Raw genomic sequence first — 24,676 nt, forward strand, 5'->3', positions numbered from 1 at the left:
CTTGTAGGCGTTTGAACTTACTTTGGTGTGTGAACACCAAACTTAGTCCCTTGCCATGTTTCTTATGCATAACCATATGTGAAAGCCTAAGTCTTTGCTAAAGGTAATAAAACTAAAAACTAGAAACAGACAATGATTAAATGATTTATCAGATTGCTTGGAGCTAGTAACCCTTTGTGCAGAAGGTGAGAATGTGCTTTTAAGTGAGATTTTGGTGGAACACCAAACTTAGAATCCTTTATTCTCCCTTAAATTGTTTTGGTGTGAAACACCAAACTTAGCTCCTTGCAATACATACCAATCATTTAACCTTTTTATTGAAATAGCTATGAAAAGAGAACTACCTCAGGTTGGGTTGCCTCCCAACAAGCGCTCTTTTAATGTCACTAGCTTGACATTGGGGCTTTCTTTCATGGTGGTTGATGGTTATAGTGCCTCAACTTGTCCCCTCTGATTGTGAGCTTCTTCTTTGTTCCTTGGTGTTCTATCTCAGCATGTTCTAGTGAGAGTATTTTGCTCACAGTATAGTAATCATCAATCTGTTGGCGTGCTCCCAGTTGTTGATAGACTAACTGCACTTTGTCACCTTTGGAGAGCCCTTCTGTTGGAATTTTTTTGTTCTTCCAACCCTTTTTGATTCTGTTTTCATTCTTCTTCCTTCTTCTTATTGATCCTTTCTGCTTGCAAGTGGGCTTCATTTTGGGATTCTTCTTCTTGATAACTAACACATCAATGCTTTCATGAATCTCTTCATTGCTCTGTACAAGTTCTTTTTCTTCTTCCCATGCTGCATTATCTTCTTCTTGCTTTGGGATGTTGCTGTGAATCACCTTGTCAATTTCCATATAGTCTTTCTTCTCATTACCAAACTGTGCTTCTGGTAACACCTTCAGAGTGACACTTTTATCATGCATTCTGAGAGTTAATTCTCCTTCCTCTATGTCTATGATAGCTCTAGCAGTGGCCAAGAATGGCCTTCCCAGAATAATAGAGTCACCATCATCCCCTTCTGAATCTAGAACCACAAAATCTGCAGGGTATATAAAACTGTCCACCTTGACCAAAAGATTTTCAATTACACCCCTGGGGTATACCATTGACTTATCTACCAGCTCCAGAGACATTTGTACTGGTTTGACCTCCTCTATATGCAGCTTTTTCACCAAGGAGGATGGTATTAAGTTAATACTTGCTCCAAGATCGCACATTGCTTTAGTGATGGTCAATTCCCCAATGGTGCAAGGCAACAGGAAGCTCCCTGGGTCCTCAAGCTTGGGAGGAAGCCCTTTTTGAATCAAGGCCCTGCATTCCTCAGTAATCATTATGGTTTCTTTCTCATCCCAGCTTCTTTTCTTGTTGATAAGATCCTTCAGAAACTTGGAATATAGAGGCATTTGCTCAAGTGCTTCAGCCAAGGGAATATTGATTTCCAGCTTCTTAAAAATCTCAAGGAATTTGTGAAAATGCTGGTTTTTAACCTCTTTGTTGAACCTCTGGGGATATGGCAGTGGAGGTGTGATGCTCTTTCCTATTTGCTGCTGTCCCTGAGCAACTTTCTTTGAGCTATGTAGCTAGTTGTCCTTCTCTTTAAGTTTCTCAGTGCTTTTGTTTGGCATCACAACTTGCTCCTTAGCTTCATCGTCCTTTGCTTGCTTCTCATCCTCTGTTGGTTCTTTGAAGCTCTCTGCTTGTTTCCTTGTAGTGTCATTGTTGCTTATCAATGTTCTCTCACTCCTTAATTGTATTGCCTTGCACTCCTCCTTGGGATTTGGGATTGTGTCACTGGGCAGTGAGTTTGAAGGTCTCTCAACAGATACTTGCTTGGAGAGTTGCCCAATCTGCCTTTCTAGGCTCTTTAATGATGCTTCATGGTTTTTGTTTGTTATTTCCTGGTGCTTCATCATTTTTTCTATCAAGGTCTCTAAATTGGTGAGTCTTTGAGGTTCAGGTGGTGCTTGTGGTGGGTTGTGAGATGTGGGTTGTGGGTGGTAAACATTTTAGTTGGTGGAATGGTTATTGGATTGGTACTGATTGAGATTAGGGTAGTTGTCTTGAGGTTTTCTGTATGTGTTTTGGTTAGTCTGCTGCTGGTTGTAGTTTTAGTTGTTTCTTTGGTTGTTTTGGTTTGAATTCCTCTGCCATGGTTGTTGGTTTTGGTTGTGAGTGTCTCCCCATCTGAGGTTGGGGTGATTTTTCCATGAGGGGTTGTAGGTATCACCATAGAATTCATTTGGGCTTGAATGCATGTACTGGACTTGTTCCTGCTGTTGCTCCTCTTGGATTTCTTCATTTTGCCCCCATGTGGCTGATGGTTGGCTGGTGTTAACTGCTGCAACTTGAAGGCCATCAATCCTCTTAGTCATTTGCTCAAATTGTTGTTGAATTTGCTGCTGCATTAATTTGTTTTGAGCCAGGATTGAATCCACTCCTTCTAGTTCCATTACTCCTCTCCTTTGTGATGGTTGGCGGCCTCTTTGATGAGCAAAGAAATATTGGTTGTTGGCCACCATATCAATGAGTTCTTGAGCCTCCTCTGCAGTTCTCATGAGTTGCAAGGAGCCTCCAGCTGAATGATCCAAAGCTTCCTGGGATTTCAGTGTTAAGCCTTCATAGAAGTTCTGCAGCTTCTCCCACTCATTAAACATGGCAGGGGGACATTTCCTGATTAGAGCCTTGTACCTCTCTCATGCCTCATAGATGGGTTCAGCCTCCATTTGTGTAAATGTTTGTACCTCAGCCTTCAACCTTATAATCCTCTGAGGTGGGTAAAACTTGGCAAGAAACTTGGTTACCAAATCATCCCAGTTATTGATGCTGTCCCTTGGAAAAGATTCCAACCATTGAGTGGCCTTGTCCCTGAGAGAAAATGGGAATAGCATCAGTTTGTAACTGTCAGGAGGCACTCCATTAGTTTTGACAGTGTTGCATATCCTCAAGAAAGTGGACAAATGTTGGTGTGGGTCTTCAAGTGGTCCTCCACCAAAAAGAGCAATTGTTCTGAACCAAAGTGATGAGTTGTGGCTTGAGTTCAAAATTGTTAGCATTGACATTTGGAGCCAAGATGCTGCTCCCACAATGTCTAGGATTTGCAAAGGTATAGGAAGCCAAAACTCTCCTCTGGGGTGGGTTGTCATTGTTGTTGTCTGCTCCACCTGGTGGATTGGTTGAATGTTCCTCCATCTCTTGGAATTCTTCGTCTGATTCCTCTTCTCCAACAATGTTTTTCCCTCTTTCAGCTCTTCTTAACCTCCTGAGAGTTCTTTCATCTTGTTCATGAAAATTGGGTATGGTTCTTCTTGTACCTGACATACAAGCAGAGCATGAGAAATGCACAAAACCAGTGACACTTCAATCTACTGCTAGATTGAAGTGTTAGTTAGTTTAAGCAAAAAATCAAACAGTTAGTGGGTTAATCAAAATTAAAGAAAAAGTGCTTGATCTAGATCACCACCTCACTTAATCATTGTCAATCTAATCAATCCCCGGCAACGGCGCCAAAAACTTGATGAGTAATTTTGGTGAAACAATGAATTTCTCCCAAAACACACAAATCTAACCGGCAAGTGTACCGGGTCGTATCAAGTAATAAAAACTCACGGGAGTGAGGTCGATCCCATAGGGATTGAAGGATTGAGCAATTTTAGCTTAGTGGTTAATTTAGTCAAGCGAATCACGATTTGGTTGAGTGTTTTGTGATTTGCAGAAATTAAATTGCATGGAAGTAAAGAGAACAGGGAATTAAAGTGCTGAATCTTAAAGAACAAGAAATTAAATAGCAGAAACTTAGAATGCAAGAAATGTAAATTGCGGAATCTTAAAGTGCAAGAAATATAAACGGCTGGAATTGTAAAGGGAATTGGGGATTGGATTTGCAGAATTTAAACAAGGAAAAGTAAATTGCATCAAGCAGAGAAGTAGAAGAAGGTTTGGGTTAGATTGGATCTTGAAGCAGAAAAGTAAATGAACATGAAAACAGTAAACAGAATGTAAATTGGAATTTCAGATCTCAGGGGTCCAGAGACTAGAAAACCAGGTCTAGATCTCACTACCTTCCTTGATCCAACAAGAACAATTGCAAGGGAAAAGTAAATTGCAAAGAAAATAGATGAAGAACAATTAACCCAAACTGAAATTCAATTAAGCAGTAAATAAACAGAGAGATCCAAGGATGAGATTGAAACAAAATTTCTTCAATTCTTCAACCCAAGATCCAAGACAATTGTAATAGAAATTGAAAGCAATAAAACTGAGAGGAAGAGAAGTGAATTCTCCTTCCCCAAGACAAAGAAATTAAAGATCACTCAATATCCAAAGCTCTCCGAAAACTATTATGAAAATTCCCAAAAGAAAGCTCCCCGAAGAACTTGAATTCTATCCTATTTATACACTTTCTTCCAATGATCTTCAAGCCTTGAGTTGGGCCTTTGCTCTTGGTGGAATTGGGTTGAAAGAGGCCTTGGTTGATTGCTCTTGAAGTTTGGAGAAGAACCAAAGTGAACCAATTGAACCGGGTTGGAGTTTTACAAAAGTTGGACCAAAAGTTTGAGCAAAAGTTAGGGGCTAACTTTTGCCCAAACTTTTTATATCAGCACCCATATCCAGCTGATACCAACGTTGGTGCCAAAGTTAGGGGTCTAACTTTGGCCCCAACGTTGGCCTTACCTTGTGCACTTGTGGCGCCAACGTTAGCCACCAAGTTAGGGGCTAACGTTGGCGCAAACTTTTGCTCCTCCCCTTGTGATTTTCATGTGCCAACGTTAGCCACCAAGTTAGGGGCTAACGTTGGCGCAAACTTTTGGTGCCCAGGGAGGTTTTCTTCATGCCAACGTTAGCCTCAAAGTTAGGGACTAACGTTGGCGCAAACTTTTGGTGCCCAGGGGTGATTTTCATGTGCCAACGTTAGCCTCAAAATTAGGGGCTAACGTTGGCGCAAACTTTTGGTACCCAGGGAGTGATTTTCAAGTTCCAACGTTAGCCCAAAAGTTAGGGGCTAACATTGGGGCTAACTTTTCACCCAAAAGTTTGTGCAAAAGTTTGAGGCTAACTTTAGGTCCAGCTTTTTGCTTCCTGGTTCAATTTCACTTATTCCATTGTCTTCTCTTTACTCCTAGCTATTCCTTCTTGCTTCAACCTTTCTCCAAGCTTTCTTCACCTATCATTAATCAACCAAACACATCAAAGCTATGCTTAAAATCATGAGATATTCATTCTTTCATAATATGTAACAATTATAGTATAAAACCTCATGAAATAGCATGAATTCATACATGGTTGATTAAATCAAAGGAAACATGAAAATCTACCCAATTAGCTTGCTTATGGCTCAAGAAAGTGCATAATTCTAATGAAAACAAAAGAAAAAGACTAGTTAAAATAGGCTAAGATGACTTGTCATCAATTATTCCACCTCTGATTTTCCTGATTGTCTCTGCCTCCTCTGTTGTTATTGTCCCTCCAATTCTGGTTAGAATTGTCTTGCCATCCATGGCTGTAATTACCACCTTGATTGTACCCTTGGTTGGGGCGGTCATAGAAGTTATGAGTGGCTGCCACGGTGTTGTCTTCCTACTGGAGCTGCAGACATTCATCAGTATAATGGCTATAATCAGCACAGACTCCACAAACTCTCTGTGGGACTAACTGTTGGCTTTGTTGTGGTGGAGAAGGTTGAGCTTGCTGAACTTGTTGTTGATTCAATTGCATCTGCTTCAGCAAGTTGGTCATTTCACAGATACTCTGAGTTAGAGCAACAGTCTCTCTGCTAGAGGATACTTCTGCAACGGCTTTTGAACGGCCTTATTTCTGCCTGTGATTCCGAGTGGATTCCGCTAAGTCACTGATCAATTTCCATGCCTCATCAGTGGTCTTGTACTTTTTCATTGACCCATTGCTAGCACTTTCTGATGTGGTCTTATCTTGGGGCCTCATGCCCTGTGTGACATAACCGAGTAACACTATCTTGTCAATCATATGGTAGGCGCATGCTTCCAGAAGATTATTGAAGCACTCCCAGTATTCATAGAGAGTCTCAGATTTGTCCTGAACAATCATGGAAATATCTTTCCTTAGTTTATCAGTAACTTCAGCTGGAAAGAATTTTTCCAAGAATTCTCTTCTAAGTGTATCCTAGTCGGATACAGTTGCTGCGGGGTGAGTGTAGTACCACTCTCTTGCCTTTCCCTCAAGAGAAAACGGGAAAGCCTTTAGCAAAATTGAAGTTTCATCTGCACCATCACGCCTGACAGTAGAACAGGCTGCTTGAAAATCTCTCAGGTGCTTGATAGGCTCTTGAGCAGGTAAGCCATGAAACTTGGGCATCAAATTGAGCAGTGCAGTCTTTATTTCAAAGTCTGTAGCCACCGCTGGGTGATGCGCTTGAAACAGTTGCATTGTAAAATCAGGGGCTCCAGCCTCCTGGATAGTAACTCTCCTAGGTGCTGCCATGTCACCTACACGTAAATCAACTGAATCAGTAGAACGAGGGCTGGTTTCTTCCTCAAACGACGTTTCAGATCCGCCCTCTGAGAGGACTAACCAACGCCGAGCTTGGCTTATTCGTGAAATAGTTCTTTCAATCTCAGGATCGAATACTGGCAAGCTTGGATCAGGAAGTGAACGCGTCATCTAGCGAAAGAAATAAGCAACTCATAGTAGCAAGATAAAATAAAATGCAAATAAATAAATTCCAATTAATAACTTTAGCACTCTATTGCAACTCCCCGGCAACGGCGCCAAAAATTGACGTGGCGGAAATTGGCGAATTAAGAATTGTTATAAGATATGCGTTGCAAGTATAGTTCTTAACCAACCAGAAATCCACTTATCAATTTAGAAGGGTTATCACAAAAATTAAAATTAAAATACTGGGAGTATGAATCCCAGGTCGTCTCCCAACGAGTTGCAGAAAGGTGTGCTATTTTATTAATCAGATGTTTTCAAAAAGAGTTTGAGTTGAATAAACAGGAAATTGAATTGGAGAAATTAAGTAATTTAAATAAAAGCCTCGACTGGGAGTAGATTAGTTGGAAGCCCTATTCTTGTTGCAGTACTCTCAAGATTAATTGATAATTGAAGGTTGTTCTGTTTAGTTATCCCTTACTAGGTAAGGGAAAGTCAAACAAGTTGGAATGCTGTTTCTATTCACAAGTCCCAATCCGCTTACTTGGAAGGACTGGCGTTAGTGACTAGAGAGCAATCCAATAATAAACCCAATTACAATTTCTCCTTTGAGCATTCTGATGCGCATAAACTTGTTATGCTACGATTTAGGAAATTGCACGATCGGCAAAATTCCTTCCGGCAAGTGCACCGGTTATCGTCAAGTAAAAACTCACAATAGAGTGAGGTCGAATCCCACAAGGATTGGTTGAGTGAGCAATTCGGATTAGAAGTATGTTCTAGTTGAGCGGAATCAAGATTTAGATGAGAATTGCGGAATGTAAAATTGCATGAATTAAAGAGCGAGAAGCTAAATTGCTGAAATTAAAAGGGATGGGGGTGATTGCATGAATTTAATTGCAGAATGTAAAGAGAAAGTGGTAAATCAGAAATGAGGAGTTCATTGGGTGTTAGGAGATATTGAGATCTCCGAATCAAAACAACTTTTATCCCTTCCTCAACCAATGCATTCATTGAATTTTTCTTGGCAATCTTATATGATTGGATCCCAATCCCTTGGCTCACCAATTCTCTCTAAAAACAAACAAATTCCCAATCCCTTGGTTTAAATGTTCATAAGAAGAGATGATGCTCGATCACTGATTATACCACACAGTTTCATGAACCACAATTTGGTAGGATTACATGTCACAATATCCATCCAAACCCCAATCCAATTCACTGTGAGAAAGCTTCTCTAGCATGAATCCTCCATTCCTTTCCCAAGGTTCCGAAGGATTCCAATTATGAGTAGTTTCTTTCCCAAGACAACTACCCAATGGAATTAGATCGAGAAGCTTTCTAACAAAATTCAAGAGAAAAGATTGAAGAAGAAGATAAAACTATTATTGATTCATTGAATTACAATAGAGCTCCCTAACCCAATGAAAGGGGTTTAGTGAGTCATAGCTCTGAATTCAATTACAAAACTAAAAGAAAATGATCCAAAGTTCTCCGTGTGTCCAAACTTCCCCCTCAGGGGCTGGATTCCCCCTCAATCCCCCGTGTCTCAAATGCAGAAACTAAGGCCTTTAAATAGGCTCCCTAAATTACAAAATGAAAATGAAATTCAAAGCAAATTACAATCAAATGAAAATAAACTATTCTAGATGATTCTTGTGGCCTTGATTTGGTGTTGTTGATGGGCCTTGCTTGCTTGAAGGGTAGAGTGACATAATTGATCCAAAAAGGATAATGATCCATTAAACTACACTCAAACGTTGCACCCCCCTTTCTTGAGTCGTCACTTTGTTCTCTTGTCAACCTTGCCAATTTGATGCCAAATATAGACTATTATACCTCGTTGGAAAGCTATGGATGTCAGATTTCTAACGCAACTGGAAGCACCTCAATTGGATCTCTATAGCTCAAGTTATGCTTGATTGAAGGTGACAAGGTTGCTGGTTGGTTTGACAGCGTTTAAGCCAACGTTTAAGTCACTTAAACGTGCTCGAAAATGCCAATTTTGGGAGCTCAGTTGCATTGTCCACCCCATACTTTTATACATCGTTGGAAAGCTCTGGATGTCTACTTTCCAATGCAACTGGAAGCGCATCATTTGGAGTTCTACAACTCGAGTTATACTCCATGGAAGGTGAAGAGGTCAGCTGGCCTGATTGCATGTTGGTACTATGCTCTTCTATGCACATTACGGGGCTGTTTTCTCCCTCAATTTTTAGTATCCACCATGCATGCCATATATGCTTGGAAAGCTCTAGATGTCTTCTTTCCAATGCATTTTGAATCACCTCATTTGGAGTTTTGTAGCTCAAGTTATTTATGTTTGAAGAAGGCATGGTCAAGCTGTTCCATATAACACGTTTAAGCTCCAGTTTAAGCTTAAACTGGAGCTTAAACGCTGGCACTCCCTGGAGGCACAAGCTCGAGCACGTTTAAGCTTCAGTTTAAGGTTAAACTGAAGCTTAAACGTGGAAATGAGAAAGCAACCCTGGAGGAGAAAAAATAGTCGAACACGTTTAAGCTCCAGTTTAAGGTTAAACTGGAGCTTAAACGTGGAAATGCTCCCTGGTGCATTTCTAATTCTGGCGTTTAACTTCCAGTTTAAGGTTAAACTGGAGGTTAAACGCCACTTTCAGCATTTCCTTAGCTCTCATGGTTTTGGCGTTTAAGCTCCAGTTTAAGCTTAAACTGGAACTTAAACTCCACATGTGATATTCAAGCTTCCTTTATTGATTTTGTTGCTTCCTTGCCTAGCCTCTTCTTCCCTGAAATCATCCAAACAACTGCATCAAAGTCTTGCAAAATTTCATGAGAAATCTTTCATTCATAGCATTCAAGGAATATAACTAAAAACTCATGGAATTTGCATCAAAATCTTCATGTTTGAATGATTTAAGACAAGCATGACTATTTGGCCCAAATGATTACTTAAGGCTCAAGAAAATGCATAAAACAACTAAAAATAACAGAAAAATGCTAGTGAAACTAGCCTAAGATGCCTTGGCATCACAACACCAAACTTAATACTTGCTTGTCCCTAAGCAAGTCCTGAGTTACTTGAGAAGAAAGTATGAAACAGAAAGCAATTACATTGGCTATATTAGTAAGCACTTGAAGTTCATCAGAAGGGTTTTACGCAGAAAGTTGCAGCATCACTTTTTCATTCTTATCAAGTAAGATTATCACTTTTTCATTGCATCCATCAAACACTGCTATGGCCCCTTGTTATTCTTATGTCCTTGGCACTTTTCTCTTCTTTGTTTTTCTTTTCCTTAGAGCTCCTTTGCTCCTTGTTTGCTCAGTGTCATGTGTTGCACAAGCCTTTGGCATTTTCTTTTTCTTATCAGTGCACTACACATATCCACTACAGGCATTTTAGTTCACATTTCTTCTTGAGACATTGGTGCCCAGCACCTCTTTGTGTGACTAAATGTTTTGTATTTAGGTTGCTCTTGATAATGGACTTTTGGTTGATAATCCCGGGTTAGTTAACCCAAGTTACCAAGTGTTGAAACACTCCTCAGAACCTATTCATCCAAGCATATCCTTAATACATAAACACCACAGGCATTTGTCTCAGAAGTTCAAACCATTGGTGCCTAGCTTATTTTCTCAATTTTTTTTTGCTTTTTTTTTTGGTTGCCCTTTTTCAGTGGCTTTTTCTTCTTCTTTTTCTTTCTTTTTCATGGCCAAAGACATTTATTCATCAAGATCCATAGACAGTTTTCAAATTCTACACAAAAAATGATAATTCTACACTCAATTTCCAGTGATCTGACTAAACAATCAAGCATGCATACCACCACTTAATTCTACTTGATTTGTCACTAATTGAGCCAAGTTACTTTTGTTCAAACTTTTCTTTTATTTTTGGAAACAGAACAAGCATGGCAAGCATACATTTAAGCAAGTGAAGTTTATCCAGACACTTAGACTATCACTTATTTGGAAATTAAACAAACAGACAAACAAAAACTGCAATGACTCAAACTTAAAGCAGGGGTGCATGCAAACTTCCAATATCAGCAATTCAAAGTACAAGCAATTAAGTGACAATACAACCTTTTAGCATCTTCTTTGTTGTTCATCATCCTTCCTAGCCTTGGTGTTCTCTTTGATGATGATGTATATTCCTTCCATGAGATTGATTGTCTTCCTGCAAAGCTATTAGAAGTTGCGTGTTCCCCAAGCACTTTGAGAATTGGTTAGCATGCATGTATGTTTGTAGGCCTCTGAACTTAGATTGGTGTGTGAACACCAAACTTAGTTCCTTGCCATATGCAGCAATTTTGATCATATGGAGAAAACCTCATGTGCTTTTATTAAGAAAATAACTATGAACTAGAAATTAAACTATTGTTTAAGTAGTTTCCCTGATTGGTTGGAGCTAGTGACTAGTCATGCTGAGGTAGAAATGTGCTTTTAATGAAGTTTTTGGTGGAACACCAAACTTAGAATCTCACATTCACCCTTGAATTGTTTTGGTGTGCAACACCAAACTTAGCTCCTTGCAATACAGATAAATCTACTTAACTCTTTTATTGAAATAACTACAAAAGAAAAACTACCTTTGGTTGGGTTGCCTCCCAACAAACGCTCGTTTACTGTCATTAGCTTGACATGCTGTTCCTGACTTTCTTCCTCTTCCTCCAGTTTGTTAAGAGGAATGACTTCAAGTGGATAAAGGAGCTAGTTAGTGCCCCTTGTTGTGAATGCCTCTTTCCAGCAAGCTTTCCCTTGTGATTGGCTTGAGTGAACTTGCTTGTTGGCTCAGGAGTTGGATTGTTCTTCGACCTTCTCTTCTTCATGGATATGGTCCTTTGTTTCTCGGTCACAATCCTCATTTTGGTGCTTGTTTCTACTGCCTTCACATCCTTGATCTCAGAACTTGGTTGTTGTTGGACAGTTGGAGTATCCTGTTCATCAAAAGCTTCCTGAATTTGTGGTTCAATGAACCCTTCCTCTTTGCAACTCTCTGTTTCATTGGAGTGTGATCTCCCTTGATTGACTTTCTCCCTTTCTTGTTCTTCTGATTCCTCCCTTGGGTTTGCCATGGTATCACTAGAAGAATTGTGGGTAGGGATTTGCTTTGATAGATATCCAATTTGTGCTTCTAGCTTTTGAATGGCAGCACCTTGATTTTGTAAGTTGGATATCACTTCTTCCTTAAAGCTTTTCAAATCAGCCACATCTCTGCCCATAGTTGCAAGCATTCCTTCTATCCTGGTTAACTGATCATGAAGTGATTGGTTCGGATTGGGTTGATGAGGTTGATTATCTTGGCTGTGATATGGTGGCTGGGAGTATGTGTTTTGTGTGGGCTGATAGAGTCTTTGGTTGGAGTGTTGGTAGTGGTATGACTCTTGTGTGTAGTGGAATGAGTCTTGTGGATAGTGAAATGAATTGTATGAATTTGAGAAGGAATTTTGTGCTGAGAAATGCTCAAGTGATGAAGAATTTGGATATGTAAAACTAGGAGGTGAGGTTGGATAATTCAGAGGTGATGGCTCTTGATGAATGGGGTGTGAATAAGTGAAATCTCTTTGGTTTTGATCTTCCCAGCCACAACTTGAGTAGTGATCAAATTCACCAAAACATGGACCATTTTGTGGCTCTGGGAAGTACCCCGTTTCCTGTTCCTGATACTCCCACCCACCATGAGCATAATAACATGAATCATTCTGTGGTGGTGGAGAGTTTCTCATGAATTTTGATTGACCAAAAGATGATGGATACTCCTTTCTTTTTTGCAATGTGCTCAGTCTCAAACAATACTCATCCAAAGATAGTGGAAATTCCATAATGAGGCAATATCACAAACAGCTAGTGGTTAGTATGCTAACAAGTGAATAAGCAAAGAAAACAAATTAAAATTTGCAGAAATTAGCAGTAATAAACTGAAACAAAAACTATTAACAAAAGAAAAGAAAAATTGCTCAATCTAGTTAACTTCCAATTGGAGAATTGTCAATCGAAAACCAATCCCCGGCAACGGCGCCATAAACTTGATGCGCATAAACTTGTTATGCTACGATTTAGGAAATTGCACGATTGGCAAAATTCCTTCCGGCAAGTGCACCGGTTATCGTCAAGTAAAAACTCATAATAGAGTGAGGTCGAATCCCACAAGGATTGGTTGAGTGAGCAATTCGGATTAGAAGTATGTTCTAGTTGAGCGGAATCAAGATTTAGATGAGAATTGTGGAATGTAAAATTGCATGAATTAAAGAGTGAGAAGCTAAATTGCTGAAATTGAAAGGGATGGGGGTGATTGCATGAATTTAATTGCAGAATGTAAAGAGAAAGTGGTAAATCAGAAATGGGGGGTGTTAGGAGATATTGAGATCTCCGAATCAAAACAACTTTTATCCCTTCCTCAACCAATGCATTCATTGAATTTTGCTTGGAAATCTTATATGATTGGATCCCAATCCCTTGGCTCACCAATTCTCTCTAAAAACAAACAAATTCCCAATCCCTTGGTTTAAATGTTCATAAGAAGAGATGATGCTCGATCACTGATTATACCACACAGTTTCATGAACCACAATTTGGTAGGATTACATGTCACAATATCCATCCAAACCCCAATCCAATTCACTGTGAGAAAGCTTCTCTAGCATGAATCCTCCATTCCTTTCCCAAGGTTCCGAAGGATTCCAATTATGGGTAGTTTCTTTCCCAAGACAACTACCCAAAGGAATTAGATCGAGAAGCTTTCTAACAAAATTCAAGAGAAAAGATTGAAGAAGAAGATAAAACTATTATTGATTCATTGAATTACAATAGAGCTCCCTAACCCAATGAAAGGGGTTTAGTGAGTCATAGCTCTGAATTCAATTACAAAACTAAAAGAAAATGATCCAAAGTTCTCCGTGTGTCCAAACTTCCCCCTCAGGGGCTGGATTCCCCCTCAATCCCCCGTGTCTCAAATGCAGAAACTAAGGCCTTTAAATAGGCTCCCTAAATTACAAAATGAAAATGAAATTCAAAGCAAATTACAATCAAATGAAAATAAACTATTCTAGATGATTCTTGTGGCCTTGATTTGGTGTTGTTGATGGGCCTTGCTTGCTTGAAGGGTAGAGTGACATAATTGATCCAAAAAGGATAATGATCCATTAAACTACACTCAAACGTTGCACCCCCCTTTCTTGAGTCGTCACTTTGTTCTCTTGTCAACCTTGCCAATTTGATGCCAAATATAGACTATTATACCTCGTTGGAAAGCTATGGATGTCAGATTTCTAACGCAACTGGAAGCACCTCAATTGGATCTCTATAGCTCAAGTTATGCTTGATTGAAGGTGACAAGGTTGCTGGTTGGTTTGACAGCGTTTAAGCCAACGTTTAAGTCACTTAAACGTGCTCGAAAATGCCAATTTTGGGAGCTCAGTTGCATTGTCCACCCCATACTTTTATACATCGTTGGAAAGCTCTGGATGTCTACTTTCCAATGCAACTGGAAGCGCATCATTTGGAGTTCTACAACTCGAGTTATACTCCATGGAAGGTGAAGAGGTCAGCTGGCCTGATTGCATGTTGGTACTATGCTCTTCTATGCACATTACGGGGCTGTTTTCTCCCTCAATTTTTAGTATCCACCATGCATGCCATATATGCTTGGAAAGCGCTAGATGTCTTCTTTCCAATGCATTTTGAATCACCTCATTTGGAGTTTTGTAGCTCAAGTTATTTATGTTTGAAGAAGGCATGGTCAAGCTGTTCCATATAACACGTTTAAGCTCCAGTTTAAGCTTAAACTGGAGCTTAAACGCTGGCACTCCCTGGAGGCACAAGCTCGAGCACGTTTAAGCTTCAGTTTAAGGTTAAACTGAAGCTTAAACGTGGAAATGAGAAAGCAACCCTGGAGGAGAAAAAATAGTCGAACACGTTTAAGCTCCAGTTTAAGGTTAAGCTGGAGCTTAAACGTGGAAATGCTCCCTGGTGCATTTCTAATTCTGGCGTTTAACTTCCAGTTTAAGGTTAAACTGGAGGTTAAACGCCACTTTCAGCATTTCCTTAGCTCTCATGGTTTTGGCGTTTAAGCTCCAGTTTAAGCTTAAACTGGAACTTAAACTCCACATGTGATATTCAAGCTTCCTTTATTGATTTTGTTGCTTCCTTGCCTAGCCTCTTCTTCCCTGAAATCATCCAAACAACTGCATCAAAGTCTTGCAAAATTTCATGAGAAATCTTTCATTCATAGCATTCAATATAACTAAAAACTCATGGAATTTGCATCAAAATCTTCATGTTTGAATGATTTAAGACAAGCATGACTATTTGGCCCAAATGATTACTTAAGGCTCAAGAAAATGCATAAAACAACTAAAAATAACAGAAAAATGCTAGTGAAACTAGCCTAAGATGCCTTGGCATCACATTCCAACTCAAGGGTTCCTTTCAATCAACTCCCCATCAAGTTAGGGAACTACTCGCTCATTGTGAATGTGGAATTCATAACATAGAAAAGAGAATTAAAGAAAGACATGATAAATAAAACTCAAAGGAATCAATTTAAAATAAAAGTAACTCTTGTACTAATAAATTCTAAAATAATCCAATAGTAAAATTGAGTAAATTAAAGGACATGGAAGAGTAAAGCCAAGTAAAGAAAACGAACTAGAATGACGAAGTCTTGATGAGGTAATAACTCTTCTCAATATCCCAATGCAAAGAGCAAAATAAAATCCTAAGGACTATGAATGTGTAGAGAGAAAAACCTAGAGGAGGAGTAAAAACTAGATCTAAAAACTAAAAACTGTGTAGAATGAATGTTGTTGTTGGTTTCTGCATGTTCTCTGGCTCTAGTCTGCTTTTTCGGGCCGAGAACTGGGTCAAAGTAGGGCCCAAAATTGCCCCCAGCGAATTCTGCAGATTATGCAGATCGCGCACGTCACGCGATCGCGTCATTCATGCGGACGCATCATTCGGCGTTTTCCTTGCCACGCGGGCGCGTCGTCCACGCCTCCACGTCACTTGTGCTATTCCAATCCGTGCGGTTGCGTGAGCCATGCGGCCGCGTCACTGCGATTTCCTCTCTTTTGCGCGGTCGCGTGAGCCATGCGGCCGCGTCACTTCTCACTGGTCATCTCCTCAACTTCTTGTGTTCCTTCCATTTTTGCAAGCTTCCTTTCCAATCTCCAACTCATTCATGCCCTATACAGCCTGAAACACTTAACACACAGATCACGGTATCGAATGGAATAAAGGAGAATTAAAATGCGTAATTAAAAGTCTCTTAGGAAGCAACTTTTTAATCATGTGATAATTTTAGGAAGGAAATATAAATGCATGCTAATCACATGAATAAGTGGGTAAAGATCATGATAAAACCACACAATTAAACACATTATAAACCATAAAATAGTGGTTTATCAACCTCCCCACACTTAAACATTAGCATGTCCTCATGCTTAGTTGAAGGAGATAGAATAAATGAGTAAGAACATGTAAAACTAATGCAATGCAATGCAACCTATATATGTAAGTGCAACTATATGATTCTTGTCCACTTGATCAATAGTAAATAAGCTCTTCAAAACAATCACAAATCAAATTCCACTAATTCAATTCTCATGCAGTAAGAACAGATAAAAATGCAAGAAGGTAGCTCATGAAAGCAGGGAACATAGAATTGTAAGCATTGCACCCTCACTGATGATGTATGTACGCTCTAATCTCTCTAGTGTATAGGAAACATGTTTTTCACATATCTCACATAATAAGGAAGGAAAAGTAAAACCATGCAATTAACATGAATAAGTGAGTGAAGGATTGAATAAATCACTTAAATTAGGCACAAAATATATCATAAAATATGGGTTTATCAACCTCCCCACACTTAAACAATAGCATGTCCTCATGCTAAATCCAAGATAAAGAGTAAGGTTAAAGTTAAAGTGGTGGAATCTCATGCAATGCAATCTATTCTAAATGCAACTACCTAAATGAATCATGCAATTCTAATTGTCATTCACTTGTATATAAAACTTACATGTAGTTGAACTAATTCACATTCTCAAGGAGTCATATATGCATAGCCAAACCTTAGATAATGTTAAAGCACTTTTACAATTGAGATGGGAAAAAAAATAATTTATAAACTTGCAAGACAATTAACAATTTAAGCAGAGATATATGTTGATGAGCTATTGAACCCTCACTGGATTTTGTGTTTACTCTCTAGTCACTCAGTGTTTATTGGGTTAATCACTCCATTCTTCTTTTTATCCTTACTTTCTATGACTTTGTTCTTCATCTAACCAATCAAGAATTATAGAATACAGACATACAAAAAATTATGAGGTCTTTATTTAAGGTTGTAATGGGGCCAAGGTAAAGGTAAGGGTGTATGTATAAGGCTAAGTGAGCTAATAAGTGAATTCTTGATTAGTCTAAGATCTCACCTAACATACATATTTATAAAGCAAAGCTTCTTTACCTATTTACCCAATTTATTTTCACTTTGTATTGCAAGCTCATATATTAACTTTAACTTTTGTCCCATGTGCATTGATTCTTTTTTATTTTGCAATTGGGGAATTTTTGTATCCTCTTTATTTAAATAGAATTTTTTTTAGTGCACATGGTAATTCAATTGTTTTGATTTCACATGAGTATGCTTCCCAAAACTTTTATTTTGAAATGTCTTTATTCATTTTAACTTTCTACCTTTGTTTTTATCATCCATGTTCCCATAAGGTTCCCCACACTTAAACAATACACAATTTCTATCTTAAGCTAACCAAGGATTCAACTTAGGATTTTTATTTTGTTTTTCTGCTTAAGGCTAGTAATGTGGTTTATAGAACAAGAGGGGATTAAAAGCTCAAGGGGGCTAACAAGGGTGATGTAAAAGGTAGGCTAATTTGGGATAAGTGAGCTAGAATCAAACAATGGCCTCAATCACTTTCTTGGTATGTATCTATATTCTATAATTGGACATATAGATTAAAACAAAGTAAAGAACATCAGAATAAAAAAGAAGGGCAAAACACATAGGAATAAAATATTATGGTTTGAATGTAACCATACAATTAAGCTCAAAACTCACAGGCTGTGTGTTCTCAAGCTCAAAAATCATATCTTAGTTATATATGTCATGCAAGTAAAAATTAAGAGTTCCCATTATTCTCAATGTAAATCTTAGGGTGGCTTTAAAGTTTTAGTGTTTCTCCTTAATGAAATATTATTAACTAACTAACATGTAATGCTATATATACAAGGTGTGTGGATTGTTTATGTTAAAGTCTCTAGTTTACTTCCTTTTTATTTTCAATTTAAACCAAACTATCATATACTAAAAGGGTAAACTATACTAATTAATCCACATATTCTATAACTAATAAGTTAGAATTGCAACTAAACTAACTGGCTAAAATATAAACTAAAGTGCAACATGCAGAAATAGAGTAGAAATACATGAAAAGAGCAATATATAAGTACTAAAAAATAAAAATAAAGATCAAAATGCAGAAAAATAACAAAATAAAATAAAAAGAGTCTGTAGTGGTTCACCAAGAAAAATACACCAGAGATGGCAACCTCCCCACACTTAAAATAAAGCATCGTCCTCGATGCTCACTCAAGCAGGATGTGAAGGAGTGTCATCACTGGAAGGATGGGTGGCTGGAGTCTCTGTTGTGGTGGTCCGAGGATCTGCCTGCTGCAGAGGAGGTGCTGACTGTATAGGAACCTCTGGGTCTGCAGCCTGAATCCGATGCAGCTCCTCCTGCTGTGATGCAGCCTGCTCCAGGCCTGCCTGCTCAGCCTCTCTCTGTGGATGGGTCTCCGCCTCATGATCATCCGCCTCCTCCTCAGATGGCTCTGATGGTGTGTCAGGCTCGGAGGGGATGTCGCCGTCAGATCGTATCATCAACTTTAGGTGCTCATAGCGTCGCTTGTTGCGACGCTCAGATCTCTCATATCGGCGCTGGTTGCGGCGCTCCATCTGTCTAGCTGCTGAAATAGGCAGTGCACGAGGTAATAAACTGGCTCTGAGGCAGGTAGAGGTGCAGTGGTGGTAGCTGGGGTAGCAGTAGATTAAGAGGGGCCAGCTGAAGGTGTGGCTGTCTCATCAGGGGCAGTGAGGAATGGAGGTCTGTAGCCCAAAGCCAGAAAGTTCCTGTTGTGACGGATAATCTTCTTGCATTCTGCAGCAAGTGGCTTCTCATCAGCATCCTCCCAAGGCACGTCAGCTCGACGGCCGAGCTGGGTAATCAGATATGGAAAGGAGAGAGTGCCTCTGACGTGGACCCTGGCCATGTAGTACCGGATGAATCGTGGCAGGTACAGGTCCTTACCCTCCATCACACACCAGAGGAGGGTGATCATAGTGGAAGGTAGCTCCGTTTCATGATTACTCGGCATAATAAAATTGCTCAGGATCTAGTGCCAGAGCCGAGCCTCATCATTTAAGTATATCCGCTTGATTCCCTTAGGCATGGTGGTGTTCTGACCCATGACCCATGGGACAGTTGGGTCAAGGGCTATCCTTGCCTTGACCGCATCCCAGTCAAACCTCATAAAGCACATGTCCTCCTCAGCTTTTTGGTAACCATCAAGCTGATCGGATTTAGGCTGAAGCTGCAGAATATCCTCAATGGCCTCTTCAATGACCAGTATCTGCTTTCCTCTTAGGTTCACTGCATCTAGGGAAGTTTTGAAGTAATTGCAGTAAAACTCTCTTACCCAAGAAGCATTGACCTCTGTCAGGTTTCTCTCCAGGAAGAACCAGCCTCTTTGTTTGATTTGATCGGAGGTGTATTGCTGGAGTTCTTCCGGAATTTTCAGAGTCTGCTCCAGGTACAGGTTCCTGGAGGTTGCAAACACCAGATACTTCAGCTCGTAGTATCTGTTTGCAAACTTAATGGGATCAGTGGCAGGGAGTAGCTGGTCAGCCTTCTCCTGCGGGGTAAAGTGTTTATCCCGCCAGGAGTCATCATGCATGATGTCCAGGATGGACATAGAGGATTCTCCTCTTTTCCGTTTGCCAGTTGTTGCCTTTCTTTTTCCTTTTCTTTGGGTGTCAGACATCCTAAAAAATAGAAATCTAGGATATAATAAAAACAGGAAAACAAGTAGGCAAATAATAAAATAAGCACATAGTGGCAAAGGAGCAGTAGAATAATGAAATGAGTTGAAGAATTGTGCATTTTGGATTGGTTCGGAATTAAAAAGCTGAGATGAGAAATTTCAATCCAAAATGTAATATAAATAGAATTCATGTTAATTAGGAAAAACCATAAACATGCCTTGAGTTAAAAAGTAAAAGTAAAGAGTGAGTCAAAAAGCAGAGGGGGGTTGTTAAAAAGTTAAAAGTGGTGTTAAATTGAAAAAGAGGTTAGAAATAAAAAATCAGTGAGTTAGTAAAAAGAAAGTCAGAGTAAGTGGCAAGATGATTGGTTTCTAAGTAACAAGAATTTCACAATTTGAAGTAACACACAACTCATATTCAAGCAAGGAAATCAAGTTGTTGATGATTCATATAGATATATCAATAACAAAAATTTGAAATCAAATCATCAATAATGTGATGTATTAATCGGGGAAACAAAAGGAATAGGAATGCTGGCCCGCGCATTCAGGAATTAGTTTGGTGAAAGCTAAGGAAAGCAAAATTGAAAATGCCAAAACCAATAAATGAATGAGAATTAAAATAATTTACAGAAAATTGGGCAGCATTCCGGCTAAAATTGGATGTTCCCGGAAAATAAATAGCAAGCAGAATAGTTCATATAAATTAAAATAAACTGCAAATAGATATAAATAATATGAACATGAAAGAGCAGTCGCAATAGCAGCATGAACAGTAAGAATATCATATGAACAATACTTAGATCACAACAACAGTAGAATTGCGAAAATTATAAATCAAGTAGCAAGAACAGCGCAATTAATCAGGCCTAGATCCACTAACCACATCCTAGGCTACCTAACCACCTAGAATCCACTACAACATGCATATCTAACTAGCCTAATTTTGAACATAAACGGAAAAATATGCAATTAACTACGAATTGAAAGAGTGGCGTTTGGCGGAACCTGGTAGGCGTATGAATGAAAGTAGGGCAGAGAGATGGTAGGGGGGTGGTTGTGGTGGTGGCTGACGCGGCGGTTGAGGGGCGGTTGGCGCGGCGGTGGTGGCTGTTCGGAGGCAGGGGGTCTTCGGGTAGTGGTAATGGGAGGGATAGGTGTTAAGGGGGGAGGAAGGGAAGGGGTGAGGGTGTTGGTGGTGGGTTACATGGCGGTGATGGTGGCGGTTGGCGCGGTGGTGGTGGAGGGAAGAAGAGAAGAGAAGAAGAAGAAAGAGAGGGAAGGAAGAAGGGGGGTGGCGTCGCGGTCGTGGCTGGGTGATCGACGGTGGTGCGGCCGGTGGTGGTGGTTGTGGGTGGCGAGGGGTGGAGAGGGGGGTTGCAGAGAAGAGGAAAAAGAAAGGGGTGGGGGGGCACGACAGGGTAGGGTTTCGCGTCACTGGGGGTAAATGAATTTGAATCCACGCGATCGCGTGGGGCACGCGATCGCGTGGTTGGGGTGGAATGGGGGTTGACGCGATCGCGTGAGTGATGCGACCGTATGGAATGGAAAAAGGATGAATGACGCAGTCGCGTGGGGCATGCGACCGCGTCGCCAGAAATTGTGCGAAACGCACAATTCCAGTGTCGTTTTGGCGCAACTCTCTGTCTCCACTGGGGTGCCACGATATCCGTGCGACGCGGACGCATCGCTCACGCTATCGCGTGGGATGGGTGTTGTGCAAGTGACGCGATCGTGTCAGGGACGCGACCGCGTGGGTCGTTTTGTGCGAAACGCACAACAGCCGCACGATTCCAGCCCAACTTTCTGGGCATTGGATCTTTACGCCGATTTCCAGATCATGCGGCCGCGTGAATGACGCGGGCGTGTGGGAGGTGGTTTTCGCAACTGACGCGATCATATGAGCAATGCGGTCGCGTCGCACGCACGTTTTTTTTATGCAATTATGCAATTATGCAGTATGCAATGCTAATGAATAATATTCAGGGTCAATTGAAAAAAGAATAAAAATGAATAACACGAAATCAAACTGAAAAGGAAACAACCATACCATGGTGGGTTGTCTCCCACCTAGCACTTTTAGTTAAAGTCCTTAAGTTGGACATTGGATGAGCTTCCTGTTATGGTGGCTTATGCTTAAACTCATCCAGAAATCTTCACCAATGTTTGGAATGCCAACAGCCTCTGGGGTCCCAAACTAGGCATGTAAAGCTTTTGAGCAGCTTCAAATAGATTCTCAGGCTCCCAGGGTGACGAATGTCAGAATAGATTCCAGGATCCCAAACTTTGCTTTTAAATCTGCCTTCGTCTTGATCTATATTTTTCCATCCGGGCGGTTTAGATATTAGATTCTCACCAAGATAACCAAACATTTTCTGAGATCCATTCGATTGAACATGATGCCAATCCGTGCACTTTGAGTTGAAGCGTGGAACCTTATTGAACCTTGTGCACCAGTTCTGAGTGCGAGCCATTTCCCTCTTACTCGTAAAGCCGCAGAGAGCTCTAAGCTGGCCATCTGTTTCAAGCAAACCATATTCAAGTGGAAAAGTAAAGATAAAGGTTAAGGATTGTACCCACTTGAAGCTTGTATTAGGTGGTAATGGCCTTGGAGTAGGTGTTTCCAGTGGTTTTGTAAGTTCTACTCCCTTGTGCTCTTCTGTGAATTTCTCCACTTCCTTGCAGAATTCTTCAAATGCAACATCGTCCTGATCAAAGTCTTCTATGTCTTCCTCATCACTCAAGTCATAAGCTGGAGGTTGAGAGAAATCTACCTCTGCATCTTCTTCGTATTCACTTGGATAAGGTTCTTCAATCTCAGAGAATTCACTTGTGGATGCAAGTTCATTACTAGGAGAACCTGACTTGTGACTATCATCATCAAGGAGATTTGCTTCTTGGATTATTCCGTCTAGTTCTTCATAAAAGACTTGCCTTGGGGGTTGTGCACTATCCTCCTTAGCATCAATTGTAACGTCCTTGATAGAATTTTCCACAACTCTGGATTCCCATGGAAGTTCAGCGTCTCCTAAGTCTTCAACCAACTCTTCTTCATTTATAATGATAGCTTCCTCTACTTGTTCCAGTATGAAGTCACGCTCTGTTTTATCCACTGAAGTTTCTAGTATCTCCTTCATGTTACGCTCTTCATTAGATTGTCCACATGGGGTTGTGGGAGGTCCTTGAATGCCCGAACGTCTAGAAGATAATTGACTTATTGCTTGCTCCAGTTGATGAAGGGTTGTTTGAAGTTGATCTAGTGTTTCCTTGAGGCGAGCCTGTGATTCTGGAGGTGATGGATTTGGACATGGTACGTAGGGAAGTGGTGGTGTTTGGGAGTAATCGGATTGGGATTGGGGTAAATAAGGATCATATGGTGGTGAATGGTGAAAAGGAACTTGTGAGTGTGGTGGTTCAAAGCTACGTTGAGAGGGTGGTCTATAAGCACAGGGTGGGGCTTGTTGGTAGTTACAGGGTGGTCCACCATATCTATTAGCTTGGTATGCATTGTAGAATGGTCTTTGTCCATGATATCTTGGAGGGTGTTGTTGCCTAAAGGGTTGATCAAATCATCTTGGCTCCATCCATCTTTGATTTCTCTGTCATTGATGCATATTCCTGTTATAGCTTTCACTCCTTTCAACAATATTAGAACCAAACTTAAAGCGAGAGGGGTGAGAATTCATAGTAGCTAATAAAAATTAAAAAGCAAAATAAAATAAATAAATAGGCAAAATAAAATATTTACAATAACCAATAATAAGGCACACGTTTGTAGATTCCTGGCAACGGCGCCATTTTGACGTTAGGATTTTTGTTGGTAAAGAATTTTATAAAAAATAGTCGCGTTGTAGATATAGTTTCTAAACCGACAGAAATCCCTTCGTACAAACGTTTTGGTTGGCACAAGTAACAAACCTCTTTAAAATTAATAACCGAAGTATTTAAACCTCGGGTCGTCATCTCAAGGAACTGCAGGGAGGTATGTTCTTACTATTGGTTATGAAGATTGTAAATTGCGGCTTTGAAAGTAAGGAACAAGTAATTTGAATGACAAGTAAAATAAATAAATAACTGTAAAAGACACTTTTGGCAAGGTATCAGAAATTGGAAGTCCTATCCTAGTTATCCTTATCAATGGAGACGAGAATTGAATCTTAATCCCACTTAGTTAGCCTTTACTAAAACAAGGGAAGATCAAGTGGATTAATTAGTCTAATCTTCAGGTTCTAGTCAATTCCTAAGAAAGGAGTGGAATTATTGAAGTTGAATTCAATTAGCAAAGATAACAATTATCGATCACGTTGAGTTTGATAACTCCTGAGTTACTGATTTCTTAACCAAGACCAAAAGGGGAAAAGTAAATCTACTCGAATAAAAATATCTTCAGGTTGGAAGTAGCAGTAACATAAACAAAAGAGAGCAATCATAAACTGAAATAACTCAAATAACATTAATTAAGAGAATTATCTGTAACATAGAAAAGTTCATAAATTAAATTGAGAAGATAATAAAAAGGAAAGTTGAACCTGATAAAAAGGGACAATCATGAAAGCAAGAAAAATCCTAAATCCTAATCATAAGAGAGAGAGGAGAGAACCTCTCTCTAAAAACTACATCTAAATCATCAAAAGTAAATAATTGGAGACTCTCCTTTGAATGGATGCATTCCCCCACTTTATAACCGCTAATCTGTGCTTTCTGTACTTGGATCTGGGCCAAAAAGGGCTTCAGAAATTGCTGGGAGCGTTTTCTATAATTTCTGGTGCATGGCCTCTGTCACGCGTCTGCGTGGGTCACGCGATCGCGTCATCTGGAGTTTTCCTTATCACGCGTTTGCTTCGGTCATGCGTTCGCATCATCTGCGTTCTGCTCAAGGTGCGCGTTCGCGTCATTCACGCATTTGCGTCGCGCTCTCTTCGCGCTGGGCATGCGGCCGCGTCGTCCACGCGTTTGCGTTGCTGCCAGTTTCTTCAAAAACTCTATTTTGTGCTTTCCTTCCATTTTTGTATGTTTC

The sequence above is a fragment of the Arachis hypogaea genome, chromosome 16 (genome assembly GCF_003086295.3).
Source record: "Arachis hypogaea cultivar Tifrunner chromosome 16, arahy.Tifrunner.gnm2.J5K5, whole genome shotgun sequence".
Taxonomy (NCBI): domain Eukaryota; kingdom Viridiplantae; phylum Streptophyta; class Magnoliopsida; order Fabales; family Fabaceae; genus Arachis; species Arachis hypogaea.